Source organism: Arachis ipaensis, chromosome B8 (genome assembly GCF_059453495.1).
Source record: "Arachis ipaensis isolate K30076 ecotype BB chromosome B8, ASM5945349v1, whole genome shotgun sequence".
NCBI lineage: Eukaryota > Viridiplantae > Streptophyta > Magnoliopsida > Fabales > Fabaceae > Arachis > Arachis ipaensis.
Window position 1 is genome coordinate 67,904,828 of NC_142443.1, and position 14,239 is coordinate 67,919,066.

The following is a 14,239-nucleotide window of genomic DNA, read 5'->3' on the forward strand; positions in this document are numbered from 1 at the left end:
AGGTTCAGAGGGACGAAAGCATCTCTATATGCTTATCTGAAATTCTCACCAATGAATTACATAAGTACCACTATCCTATTTTATATTTTATTTATCTTTTACTTATCAATTCATAAAATCAGTTGAATCCGCCTGACTGAGATTTACAAGGTGACCATAGCTTGCTTCAAGCCGACAATCTCCGTGGAATAGACCCTTACTCACATAAGGTTTATTACTTGGACGACCCAGTGCACTTGCTGGTTAGTTGTACGAAGTTGTGAAACAGAATTAAGAACATGAACGTGCGCATTGAGTTTTTAGCGCCGTTACCAAGGAAGGAATGATCACGATTTCGCACACCAAGTTTTTGGCATCGTTGCCGGGGATTGTTCGAGTTTGGACAACTGACGGTTCATCTTGTTGCTCAGATTAGGTAATTTTATTTTAATTTTAAGCTTTATATTTCTTATTTTCGAAAAATACAAAAAAAATTTTTCTTTTTCGTTTTTCCCAATTAATTTTTGAAAAATAAAAAAAAAATTAAAAATTAACAAAATCATAAAATCCAAAAATATTTTGTGTTTCTTGTTTGAATCTAGAGTCAACTTTTAAGTTTGGTGTCAATTGCATCTTTTTAATTTTCTAAAAATTATTTTCGAAAATTTCATGCATTGCATTCTTCATGATCTTCAAGTTGTTCTTGGCCAGTCTTCTTGTTTGATCATCATATTTTCTTGTTTTGTGTCTTTTCTAGTTTTCATATACATTCTCAATTTGTTAGTGTCTAAAGTTTGAAAATTTCTAAGTTTGGTGTCTTGCATGTTTTTCTTTTCTTAAAAATTTTCAAAAATAAGTTCTTGGTGTTCATCTTGACATTCAAAGTGTTCTTGGTGTTCATCTTAACATTCATAGTGTTCTTGCATGCATTAGTTATTTTGATTCATAATTTCTATGTTTTGTGTCAATTTTGTGTTTTTCTCTTTCATTATTAAAAATTCAAAAATAAAAAAAATATCTTTCCATTTTTCTTCTCATCAAATTCGAAAATTTGAGTTGACTTTTTCAAAAATTTTTAAAATCTAGTTGTTTCTTATGAGTCAAATCAAATTTTCAATTTAAAAATTCTATCTTTTCAAAACTTTTTCAAAAATCAAATCTTTCTCATTTTTCTTTCATAATTTTTGAAATTTTCAAAATTAATTTTCAAAAATCTTTTTCATAATTTTCGAAAATCTTATTAGCATTTAATATGATTGATTCAAAAAAATTTAAGTTGTTACTTGCCTATTAAGAAAGGTTCAATCTTTAAATTTTAAAATCATATCTTTTTGTTTCTTGTTAGTCAAGTAATCAACTTTAGTTTTCAAAATTAAATCTTTTTCAATTTCAATAATATCTTTTTCAAAATCAATTTCAAAATTCTTTCTAACTTCTCCCCTAACCTCTTATCTTTTTAAAATTGACTTTCAAATATTTTTCAATCAATCTTATATTTTTGTTTCAATCATATCTTTTTAAATTTTAATCATATCTTTTTCAAAAACAAATTTCAAATCTTTTTCAATCAATCATATCTTTTTGTTTCAATCATATCTTTTTCAAAACTGCCCAACTAACTCTCTACCTTTAATTTTCGAAAATTCCTTTCCTCTTTTTCAAAATTTCGTTTTAATTAGCTAATTGTTTTAATTTTAATTTAATTTAATTTCAATTTTAATTTTTGAATTTTAAATTTAAATTTAAAATATTTTTATTTTATTTTGTTAAATTTTCGAATTCTTCTCTCATCTCTAATCTCCTTCTATTTAATTTTTCATCTACTAACACTTCTCTTCCACTCAAAAGTCGAACCCCATCTCCCTCTCTGTGTTCGAGTTTTTCTCTTCTCCTTCTCATATTCTTCTCTTCTTCTACTCACATTAAGGAACCTCTCTCTACTGAGGCAAAGAGGATCCCTATTATTTTTTGTTCTCTTCTTTTTCATATGAGCAGGAACAAGGATAAGAATATTCTTGTTGAAGCTGATCCTGAACCTGAAAGAACTTTGAAGAGGATGCTAAGGGAAGCTAAAGCACAACTCTCTGGAAAAAAATCTGACTGAAATTTTCGAAAAAGAAGAAGATATGGCTGAAAATAATAACAATGCAAGGAGGATGCTTGGTGACTTCACTGCACCTAATTCCAATTTACATGGAAGAAGCATATCAATTTCTCCCATTGGAGCAAACAATTTTGAGCTTAAACCTCAATTAGTTTCTCTGATGCAACAAAACTACAAGTTTCATAGACTTCTATCTGAAGATCCTTTTCAGTTCTTAACTGAATTCTTGCAGATCTGTGATACTGTTAAGACCAATGGAGTTGATCCCGAGGTCTACAGGCTTATGCTTTTCTCGTTTGCTGTAAGAGACAGAGCTAGAATGTGGTTGGACTCTCAACCGAACGATAGCCTGAACTCTTGGGATAAGCTGGTCACGGCTTTCTTAGCCAAGTTCTTTCCTCCTTAAAAGCTTAGTAAGCTTAGAGTGGATGTTCAAACCTTCAGACAGAAAGAAGGTGAATCCCTCTATGAAGCTTGGGAGAGATATAAGCAACTGACCAAAAGGTGTCCTTCTGACATGCTTTCAGAGTGGACCATCCGGGATATATTCTATGATGGTCTATCTGAACTATCAAAGATGTCACTGGACCATTCTGCAGGTGGATCCATTCACCTAAAGAAAATACATGCAGAAGCTCAAGAACTCATTGACATGGTTGCAAATAACCAGTTCATGTACACTTCTGAAAGGAATCCTGTGAATAATGGGATGCCTATGAGGAAGGGAGTTCTTGAAATTGATACTCTGAACGCCATATTGGCTCAGAATAAAATATTGACTCAGCAAGTCAATATGATTTCTCAGAGGCTGAATGGAATGCAAGTTGTATCCAACAGTACTCAAGAGGCATCTTCTGAGGAAGAAGCTTATGATCCTGAGAACCTTACAATAGCAGAGGTAAATTACATGGGTGAACCCTATGGAAACACCTATAATCCCTCATGGAGAAATCACCCAAATCTCTCATGGAAGGATCAACAAAAGCCTCAACAAGGCTTTAATAATGGTGGAAGAAACAGGTTTAGCAATAGCAAGCCTTTTCCATCATCCACTTAGCAAAAGACAGAGAGTTCTGAGCAGACCCCATCTAGCTTGGCAAACATAGTCTCTGATCTATCTTAGGCCACTCTAAGTTTCATGAATGAAACAAGGTCCTCCATTAGAAATTTAGAAGCACAAGTGGGCCAACTGAGTAAAAGGATCACTGAAACCCCTCCTAGTACTCTCCCAAGCAATACAGAGAAAAACCCAAAAGGAGAGTGCAAGACCATTGAATTGATCATCATGGCCAAACCTACAAGGGAGGGAGAGGATATGAACCCCAGTAAGGAAGACCACCTGGGACGTCCAGAGATCAATAAGGAGTTTCCCTCTGAGGAACCAAAGGACTCTGAGACTCATCTGGAGACCATAGAGATTCCATTAAACCTCCTTATGCCATTCATGAGCTCTGATGAATATTCTTCTTCTGAAAAGAATGAGGATGTTACTGAAGAGCAATTTGCCAAGTACCTTGGTGCAATCATGAAGTTGAATGCCAAATTATTTGGTAATGAGACTTGGGAAGATGAACCTCCCTTGCTCACCAATGAACTGAGTGATCTGGATCAACTGAGATTGCCTCAGAAGAAATAGGATCCTGGAAAGTTCTTAATACCTTGTATCATAGGCACCATGACCTTTGAGAAGGATCTATGTGACCTTGGGTCAGGGATAAACCTCATGCCCCTTTCTGTAATGGAGAAACTGGGAATCTTTGAGGTGCAAGCTTCTAGAATCTCATTAGAAATGGCAGACAACTCAAGAAAACAGGCTTATGGACTAGTGGAGGACGTGTTAGTAAAGGTTGAAGGCCTTTACATCCCTGCTGATTTCATAATCCTAGACACTGGGAAGGATGAGGATGAATCCATCATCCTAGGAAGACCCTTCCTAGCCACAGCAAGAGCTGTGATTGATGTGGACAGAGGAGAGTTGGTCCTTCAATTGAATGAGGACTACCTTGTGTTTAAAACTCAAGGATCTCCTTCTGTAACCACGGAGAGGAAGCATGAAAAGCTTCTCTCACTGCAGAGTCAACCAAAGCCCCCACATTCAAAATCTAAGTTTGGTGTTGGGAGGTTCCAACCTTGCTCTGATTATCTGTGAGGCTCCATGAGAGCTCACTGTCAAGCTATTGACATTAAAGAAGCGCTTGTTGGGAGGCAACCCAATGCTATTTAATCATTTTTATTTTATTTTATCTTTGTTATTTCATATTTTATTAGGTTGATGATCATGTGGAGTCACAAAAACTACTGAAAAATCGAAAACAGAAAGAAAAACAGCATCGAAAATAGAACACCCTGGAGGAAGGGCTTACTGGCGTTTAAACGCCAGTAAGGAGCATTAGGCTGGCGTTTAACGCCAGAACAGAGCATGAAACTGGCGTTAAATGCCAGAAACAAGCAGCAGTCTAGCGTTTAAATGCCAGGATTGCACCCAGAGGAAAGCTGGCATTAAACGCCAGAAACAAGCATCAGACTGGCATTTAACGCCAGAAACATGCACCATACTGGCGTTCAACGCCAGAAACATGCTATAGACAGGCGTTGAATGCCCAAAACAAGCAAGGAAGTGGCGTTTAACGCCAGAAACATGCTGCAGTCTAGCGTTAAACGCCAGGATTGCACAGCAAGGGCGTTTTACACGCCTAATTGGAGCAGGGATGTTAAGTCTTTGACCCCACAGGATCTCCACATCTTCTTCTCTCCTCTTCACACCTTTTCATAACTCTCTTCCCCAAATAACCTCCACCAATCACCTCTAATTCCTCTCCAAAACCATCATACACCCACCTACACCCACCCACTCAAATTCAAACCATCACTACTTCCTTTTCACATCATAACCACCTAAAACCCCCTTGACCGAACAATTCCCACACCTCTATCTCCTCCATTTTCTTCTTCTTCTACTCACTTCTTTCTTCTTTTTCTCGGGGACGAGCAAACCTTCTAAGTTTGGTGTGGTAAAAGCATTGCTTTTTTTCCATAACCATTTATGGAACCTAAGGCCAGAGACATCCTCATTGAAGAAGACAAGCCCATCACTAAGAAAAGGATGGAGCAAACAAGAAATCATGGACCTCAACAGGAGCATTAGGAAATTCCTCACCATGAAATCTCTGAGATGCCTCAGGGGATGCACTTCCCTCCACAAAACTACTGGGAACAAATCAATACCTCCCTAGGAGAATTAAGTTCCAACATGTGACAACTAAGGATGGAGCACCAAGAGCACTCCATCATCCTCCATGAGATTAGAGAAGATCAAAGAGCTTTGAGGGAGGAGCAACAAAGACAAGGAAGAAACAAAAAGGAGCTCAAGAGCACCATTGGTTCTTCAAGAAGAGGAAGACGCCACCCTCACTAAGGTGGACTCATTCCTTAATCTCCTTGTCTATTTATTTTACTGTTTTTCGATTTTTGAGCTTTATGTTTTATTTATATTTGTGTCTTTACTATATGATCACTAGTGTTTAAGTGTCTATGCCTTAAAGTTATGAATATAAATCCATCACCTCTCTTAAATGAAAATTGTTCTAAAAACAAAAGAACAAGAAGTACATGGTTTCGAATTCATCCTTGAAACTAGTTTAATTATTTTGATGTTGTGACAATACTTTTTGTTTTCTGAATGAATGCTTGAACAGTGCATATGTCTTTTGAAGTTGATGTTTATGAATGTTAAATATGTTGGCTCTTGAAGAATAAGGAAAAAGGAGACATGTTATTTGATAATCTGAAAAATCATAAAAATGATTCTTGAAGCAAGAAAAAGCAGTGAATACAAAAGCTTGCGAAAAAAAAGGGCGAAAAAAAAGAGAAAGAGAAAGAAAAAGCAAGCAGAAAAAGCCAAAAGCTCTTTATACCAAAAGGCAAGAGCAAAAAGACAATAGCCCTTAAAACCAAAAGGCAAGGGTAATAAAAAAGGATCCAAGGCTTTGAGCATCAGTGGATAGGAGGGCCTAAAGGAATAAAATCTTGGCCGAAGCGGCTAAACCAAGCTGTCCCTAACCATGTGCTTGTGGCGTGAAGGTGTCAAGTGAAAACTTGAGACTGAGTGGTTAAAGTCAAGGTCCAAAGCAAAAACAGAGTGTGCTTAAGAACCTTGGACACCTCTAATTGGGGACTTTAGCAAAGCTGAGTCACAATCTGAAAAGGTTCACCCAGTTATGTGTTTGTGGCATTTATGTATCCGGTGGTAATATTGGAAAACAAAGTGCTTAGGGCCACGGCCAAGACTCATAAAGTAGCTATGTTCAAGATTCAACATACTGAACTAGGAGAATCAATAACACTATCTGAACTCTGAGTTCCTATAGATGCCAATCATTCTGAACCTCAATGGATAAAGCGAGATGCCAAAACTATTCAAAAGGCAAAAAGCTACAAGTCCCGCTCATCTGATTGGAGCTAAGTTTCATTGATGTTTTGGAATTTATAGTATATTCTCATCTTTTTATCCTATTTGATTTTCAGTTGCTTGGGGACAAGCAACAATTTAAGTTTGGTGTTGTGATGAGCGGATAATTTATAAGCTTTTTGGCATTGTTTTTACATAGTTTTCAGTATGATTTAGTTAGTTTTTAGCATATTTTTATTAGTTTTTAATTAAAATTCACATTTCTAGACTTTTCTATGAGTTTGTGTGTTTTTCTGTGATTTCAGGTATTTTCTGGCTGAAATTGAGGGACTTGAGCAAAAATCAGATTCAGAGGTTGAAGAAGGACTGCAGATGCTGTTGGATTCTGACCTCCCTGTACTCAAAGTGGCTTTTCTGGAGCTACAGAACTCCAAATGGTGCACTCTCAATTGCGTTGGAAAGTATACCTCTAGGGCTTTTCCACAATATATAATAGTCCATACTTTGATTAAGGATAGATGATGTAAACTGGTGTTGAACGCCAGTTCCATGCTGCATTCTGGAGTCAAACGCCAGAAACAGGTTGCAAAGTGGAGTTAAACGCCAGAAAGAGGTTACAAACTGGCGTTCAACTCCAAGAAAGACCTCTACACGTGTAAATCTCAATGCTCAGCCCAAGCACACACCAAGTGGGCCCCAGAAGTGGATTTCTGCATCATTTACTCAATTCTGCATACCCTACAAACTAGTTTAGTATAAATAGGACTTTTTACTATCTTTGGAACATCTTTGGATCATCTTTGATTAGTTTTATGCTATCTTAGACTTTTGTCAGGGCTGGCCATTCAGCCATGCCTGAACATTTATCACTTGTGTATTTTCAACGGTAGAGTTTCTACACACCATAGATTAAGGTGAGGAGCTCTGCTGTTCCTCAAAGATTAATGCACAGTACTACTGTTTTTCTATTCAATTCAACTTATTCCGCTTCTAAGATATTCATTTGCACTTCAATATGATGGATGTGATGATCGTGACAGTCATCATCATTCTCAACTTATGAACGCGTTCCTGGCAACCACTTCCGTTCTACCTTAGATTGAATGGATATCTCTTGGATATCTAATACAGGGGACCGAGTCCGAGTTATTAGTGTCTTCGTGGTATAAGTTAGAACCCATGGATGGCCATTCTTGAGAATCCGGAAAGTCTAAACCTTTTCTGTGGTATTCCGAGTAGGATTCAGGGATTGAATGACTGTGACGAGCTTCAAACTCGCGAGTGCTGGGCGTAGTGACAGACGCAAAAGGATCAATGGATCCTATTCCAGTATCATCGAGAACCGACAGATGATTAGCCATGCAGTGACAGCGCATTGGACCATTTTCACTGAGAGGACAAGTGGCCATTGACAACGGTGATGCCTAACATACAACTTGCCATGGAAAGGAGTAGGAAGGATTGGATGAAGACAGCAGGAAAGCAGAGGTTCAGAGGTACGAAAGCATCTCTATATGCTTATCTGAAATTCTCACCAATGAATTACATAAGTACCACTATCCTATTTTATATTTTATTTATCTTTTACTTATCAATTCATAAAATTAGTTGAATCCGCCTGACTGAGATTTACAAGGTGACCATAGCTTGCTTCAAGCCGACAATCTCCGTGGGATCCACCCTTACTCACGTAAGGTTTATTACTTGGACGACCCAGTGCACTTGCTAGTTAGTTGTACGAAGTTGTGAAACAGAATTAAGAACATGAACGTGCGCATTGAGTTTTTAGCGCCGTTACCAAGGAAGGAATGATCACGATTTCGCACACTAGCCATCGACGCGTACACGTGACATGCGCGACATGCAGAAAACACAGAAAACGCTGCGGGCAATTTCAGGCCAAGTTTTGACCCAGTTTTCAACCCAGAAAGCACAGATCAGAGGCTGCAGAGTGAAAGAATCAAGTGGTTCCCATCCATCAATTGAAGACTTGCTGATTGCCATAATTAATTCTGATTTAAATTTAAATATTATTTTAAAAATAGGAAAATATATTATTTTAGTTTTAGAAGATAGACTTTAAATTTATTAGGATTAGGTATAAAAAGGGAACATTAGTTAACTTTTTAGAAGAGCTCAGCCTAATGGACAATCCTTATTTTCTCTCTGAGCCATGAGCAACTAAACCTCCACTGTTAAGGTTAGGAGCTCTGTCTATTTGTATGGATTAATTCTATTGTTTTCTTTATTTTAATTTTTGTATTGATTTATATTTCAAGAATTGTTTTCGTTCTTTATTTTATGAATATGGGTGGAACGGAAGTATGACCCTCTTTCTAATTGAGTTCTTGTATAACTTGGAAAAGCTCTTTACTTGAACAATAGCTTGAAAATAAATTCTCCTAAATTTTGATTATTTGTATTTAACGGGATAGTGACATATAATCCTTTTATATTTTGGTAATTAGGATTTCTGTGGCATATAAACTAGAATTAAGCTTCACCCTCTAATTGAAATTAACTGACCAAGGAATTGGCAGTTGATGAATTTTAGAGGAGACTAGGAAGGTCTAAGGAATTAGGGTCTAGTCACATATAGTTTGCCATGAATTAAATCTTGCATGATTAAAATAAATTAATAAGAAAAGTTAATCCAGAAAATAGATAACTCTGAAACCTTAACTGTCTTCTCCATACTTTATTTCCAACCCATTTACTTTACTATTTTAATTTCTGTACGATTGTTTAATGCTCGTTGAATATTCAAACACTCTTTTCTATTTGTCTAACTAAGCCAATCAATCAATCATTGTTGCTTAGTCCTTCAATCCTCGTGGGATCGACCCTCACTCACCTGAGGTATTACTTGGTACGACCCGGTGCACTTGCCGGTTAGTTTGTGGGTTATAAATATCGCACCAAGTTTTTGGTGCCGTTTCCGGGGATTGATTGTGATTAACAACTATTAGTTGTTTGATTGCTTAGATTAGGCGTTTTAATTTTAATTTTATTTAAATTTTGCTTTATTATTTTAAAAAAAATTTAAATATATAAATATCAATAGTATTTTTCCTTAATTTCTGAAATTGAGTTTGGTGTCCCGTAGTAAGTTTTCTTTTAAAAATATTTTTTTAAAAAAAATACTAGTATTCTCTTTTCTTTAATTTTTAAATTTTTAGTTGAACTCTTTATATTTATTTTTGAATTCTTCTTTTACTTCTATTATTCTTTATTTTATTTCTTTAAAAAAAAGAATTCTGTTCTTTCTTCTTTGCTTTCCTATTTACCACATGGTGCGTTTAATTCTTTTTAGTGTTTTATGCTAAGAAAAATAATGGAGAGAGATCATATGGGTTACTACTCACACCCAATGAGTAATTCATATTATTGTGAATGGGGGAACTACCCAAATTTTGGTTGGCAAAGTCAAAACCAAAGAAACTTTAGTGCTCCATGTTCCAACTATCAAGAATCACCATCTCTATATTCATATCAAGAACCACCACCGCCATATTCATACCAAGAACCACCACATCTCTACCCATTTTAAGAACCATCATCTTTTCACTCTTTTTAAGAATCATTATCTCCTTCTTATTCATATCAAGAGCCACCATCTCCTTATTCATCTCAAGTACCATCAGATATTGAGTTTCTCATGAAAGAATTCATACATGATATAAAGACGAGTGTCAAAAATGTAGAGAAACATGTGGAGTCGATTATGAAGTCCCAGAAAGAGGAACAAGCAAATTCCTTCCCAAGAGATATAATGCAAGATCTTATAGAAGAAAGGGGGAAAGTCAATCAAAGAAATTTATACTCCAATGAATTAGAGAACTCTCCACCCTCACACATGGAAGAAGAGGAAGATGCAAAAATAAAGGAGGAAGATGCACAGACAAAGGAGGTTGTAAGGGATGAAAACAATGATGGGAATCTACATTCCACTGAAGTAAAGACTGGCATAGATAGTGAGTTTATTGAACCACCAACTCAAGAAGTTCTTGATGAAAGGTACACTCTAACCATCACACAACACCCAAATCCTGAAATCAAAGAAGTGAAGGAAACCAAGGAAAGCACTGAAAACGGGATTGTGACCAAGAAACACAAGAAAATATCCATAAAAAAGAGAAGGTAAAAAAAAATAATCCAACCTCTACACCAACAAGCAAGGTGGATCAAGTTAATCACAATAAAAGAAGGTTTGTTTGGAGGAAATTATATCAGGGGGCACTAATTTGCACATCTCCCCCCTTGGAGACATTTCTTTTAACCAACTGGAAGAAGAGGAAGAAAATTAAACAATCAAGGGTCAAGCTAGTGACATTAAAGAAGCGCTTGTCGGGAGGCAACCCGATAATTTCGTATTCTTAGTTATTTTTTGTAGTAGTAGTTTTATTACTTATTAGATTTTTATTGAGTTTTTACTGTTTTTTTCTGATCATGCAGCTATTTTAGAACAGGAACCGGACACTTGAAAAAAAAAAACGAGCACACGGCGCGCAAGCGTAGCTGACGCGTACGCGTCATATATGTGTGCGTGAAAAAATAAAGGTGAACAGAAAGTTGCGCGGGAGTGGCGCAGGAAGTGTGCCTTTCGCACAAACATGTTCACGCGTACGCGTCCATGACGCGTGCGCGTCATTTGTGATTTTCGCACTCCACGCGTACGCGTCAAGCACGCGCACGCGTGGATGAGTAAAAATGGCGTAAAAGGTTTTTGGCCAGAGAGTTATGATGGTGTGGGGATGGAACTGTGCTGAGCGCACAAGCCCCACCACGCGGACGCGTCCCTGACACGTGCGCATCCTTTCCCCAAAAGGCCATCCACACGTGCGCATACATGACGCGCACGTGTCATATGAAAATTTTGATTCCCAAGCCTCGTGAACAAGGAGTTGTGCATACGCGCGGTTGCCTTCGCACGATTCGCACAAACCAAATCCACGCGGACGCGTCCCAAACGCGTACGCGTGCCTCACGCGTACGCGTCGCATGCGACGCCCAAATTAAACCACTCGCGCCTGATTTTAAATCATCTACCCCAATCCTAATTATCTCTTGTTCTTTTATCCTTTTATTATTCTTTCATCGTAATATTTGTTTTTCTTTGTTTTCAGCTCTTCTTTGCTTGGGGACAAGCAAACCTTTAAGTTTGGTGTTGTCGCTACGCTTATGGCTTTTCTGTTTATTTCAATAGCACCAACGGGAGATGAAAGTTCTTTATGGAGGAATGAGATGGCCACTAGCATAACTAAGGTGGTTGAGTTCCTTTTATTCTATTTCTCTTCCGTTCTTATATTATTGTTTTCTATTTTCTGTTGCTATAATTGCCTGCATGATCTTTAGTACTTTTAGTTCTTAGAATTAGTTTTATGTTATTTGTCTCATGTACCGCTCACTGAACTTGAATCTAAAAAGAAAAAGAAAAAGAAGTGATATATTGCATGAGAAATTGAGTTTATATTGAAGAGTAGTCTTATTCACTTACATGTGGTGGTATTTTCTGTAACTCTGAATGCATGACATGAACAGTGCATATTTAAATTTGAATCAAAGAATGTTAATGTACAAGGAATAGGGATTTAGAGAATTATTATGATTTCTCTGAAATGAACAAAAATTTAATCCTTGAAGCAAAAGAAACAGCATTGAAAAAAAAAGGAAAAAAGAAGCAAGGTCCAAGGCTCTGAGCATCAATGACTAGCAAGGTCAGACATTATTAAAAGCTCAAAGAGTTGTTTCCGTAGTCACATGCTTGTGGTGTTCTTGTGTTAAGTAATCCTTGAGACAAAACATTTAGAGTCGAGATGAATTACAATCAACAAGAGTATGCCAAAGGCTTTCAGCACCACTGTCTGGGAGTAGCTGAAAGAGAAATCAGAACTTCAAAAGAGTTCCCCAGTTAAGTGCTTGTGGTGTTTCTGTGTCAAGTAAAACTTGAGACAAAATATTTAAAGTCGCGGCTAGGCTCAAGGTGCAAAGCACCAAAGAAAAGAAAAACTGTTGTATTCAAGGGTTAAATTGAATTACAAAAGATCAGAAAATTCATAATATTATCCGGATCCTAATTCCGAATGACAGTAACATTCTTCTGATTCAAAGGAGAGTGAGATGCCAAAACTATTCAGGAATGCAGTTGTAAAACCCACTATAAGAAGAGACATGAGCTTAATCGAACTCTCATTCTCATAACAAATTCACATTCTAAGCCTATATTATTTTGGTTGCTTGAGGACAAGCAACAATTCAAGTTTGGTGTTGTGATGCGTGAGCATCTTTCCTATCTTTTCTTAGTGGATTTGCATTAAATTTGTTAAGTTTTATCAAGAATTTATTATCTTTCAGCCACTATGGATGCTACTTTGAGTCTTTTGCAATTTTGTTTATTTTAGGTAGCATTCGGATGAATTTGATGGAGTTTCTACAGAGAAAGAGAAGAAACCAAGGAGCTGACCAGTGAGGAGCGATGCGTACGCATGACTGATGCATACGCGTGATTTGAAGCATTCCATGGCGACGCGTGCACGTGACTGACGTGTATGCGGGAAACGAGAAGTTGCTCAGCGACACGTGCGTGTACCTGACGCATACGCGTGACACGCGAAAAAGGCCATCGACGCGTACGCGTGACATGCGCGACATGCAGAAAACGGAGAAAATGCTGGGGATGATTTCAGGCCAAGTTTTGACCCAGTTTTCAGCCCAGAAAGCACAGATCAGAGGCTGCAGAGTGAAGGAATCAAGTGGTCCCCATCCATCAATTGAAGACTTACTGATTGCCATAATTAATTCTAATTTAAATTTAAATATTATTTTAAAATTAGGAAAAGATATTTTTTTATTTTTAGAAGATAGACTTTAAATTTATTAGGATTAGGTATAAAAAGGAAACATTAGTTAACTTTTTAGAAGAGCTCAGCCTAATGGACAATCCTTATTTTCTCTCTGAGCCATGAGCAACTAAACCTCCACTGTTAAGGTTAGGAGCTCTGTCTATTTGTATGGATTGATTCTATTATTTTCTTTATTTTAATTTATATATTGATTTATATTTCAAGAATTATTTTCGTTCTTTATTTTATGAATATTGGTGGAACGGAAGTATGACCCTCTTTCTAATTCAGTTCTTGTATAACTTGGAAAAGCTCTTTACAAATTCTCCTAAATTTTGATTATTTGGACTTAACGGGATACGTGATATATAATCCTTTTATATTTGGGTAATTAGGATTTCTGTGGCATATAAACTAGAATTAAGCTTCACCCTCTAATTGTAATTAACTGACCAAGGAATTGGCAGTTGATGAATTTTAGAGGAGACTAGGAAGGTCTAAGGAATTAGGGTCTAGTCACATATAGTTTGCCATGAATTAAATCTTGCATGATTAAAATAAATTAATAAGAAAAGTTAATCCAGAAAATAGATAACTCTGAAACCTTAACTGTCTTCTCCATACTTTATTTCCAACCCATTTACTTTACTATTTTAATTTCTGTACGATTGTTTAATGCTCGTTGAATATTCAAACACTCTTTTCTGTTTGTCTAACTAAGCCAATTAATCAATCATTGTTTCTTAGTCCTTCCATCCTCGTGGGATCGACCCTCACTCACTTGAGGTATTACTTGGTACGACCCGGTGCACTTGCTGGTTAGTTTGTGGGTTATAAATATCGCACCAAGTTTTTGGTGCCGTTGCCGGGGATTGATTGTGATTAACAACTATTAGTTGTTTGATT

At 36.7% G+C, this 14,239-nt stretch overlaps 1 non-coding gene across 1 annotated transcript; it reads right to left on the bottom strand.

Annotated features, from left to right (window-relative positions):
- Positions 1-2,498: 2,498 nt before the first annotated feature.
- LOC148548439 (small nucleolar RNA R71) lies at positions 2,499-2,606 on the bottom strand. The gene has a single exon (XR_015898093.1). It is a non-coding gene; the product is annotated as a small nucleolar RNA R71 (small nucleolar RNA).
- Positions 2,607-14,239: the final 11,633 nt, after the last annotated feature.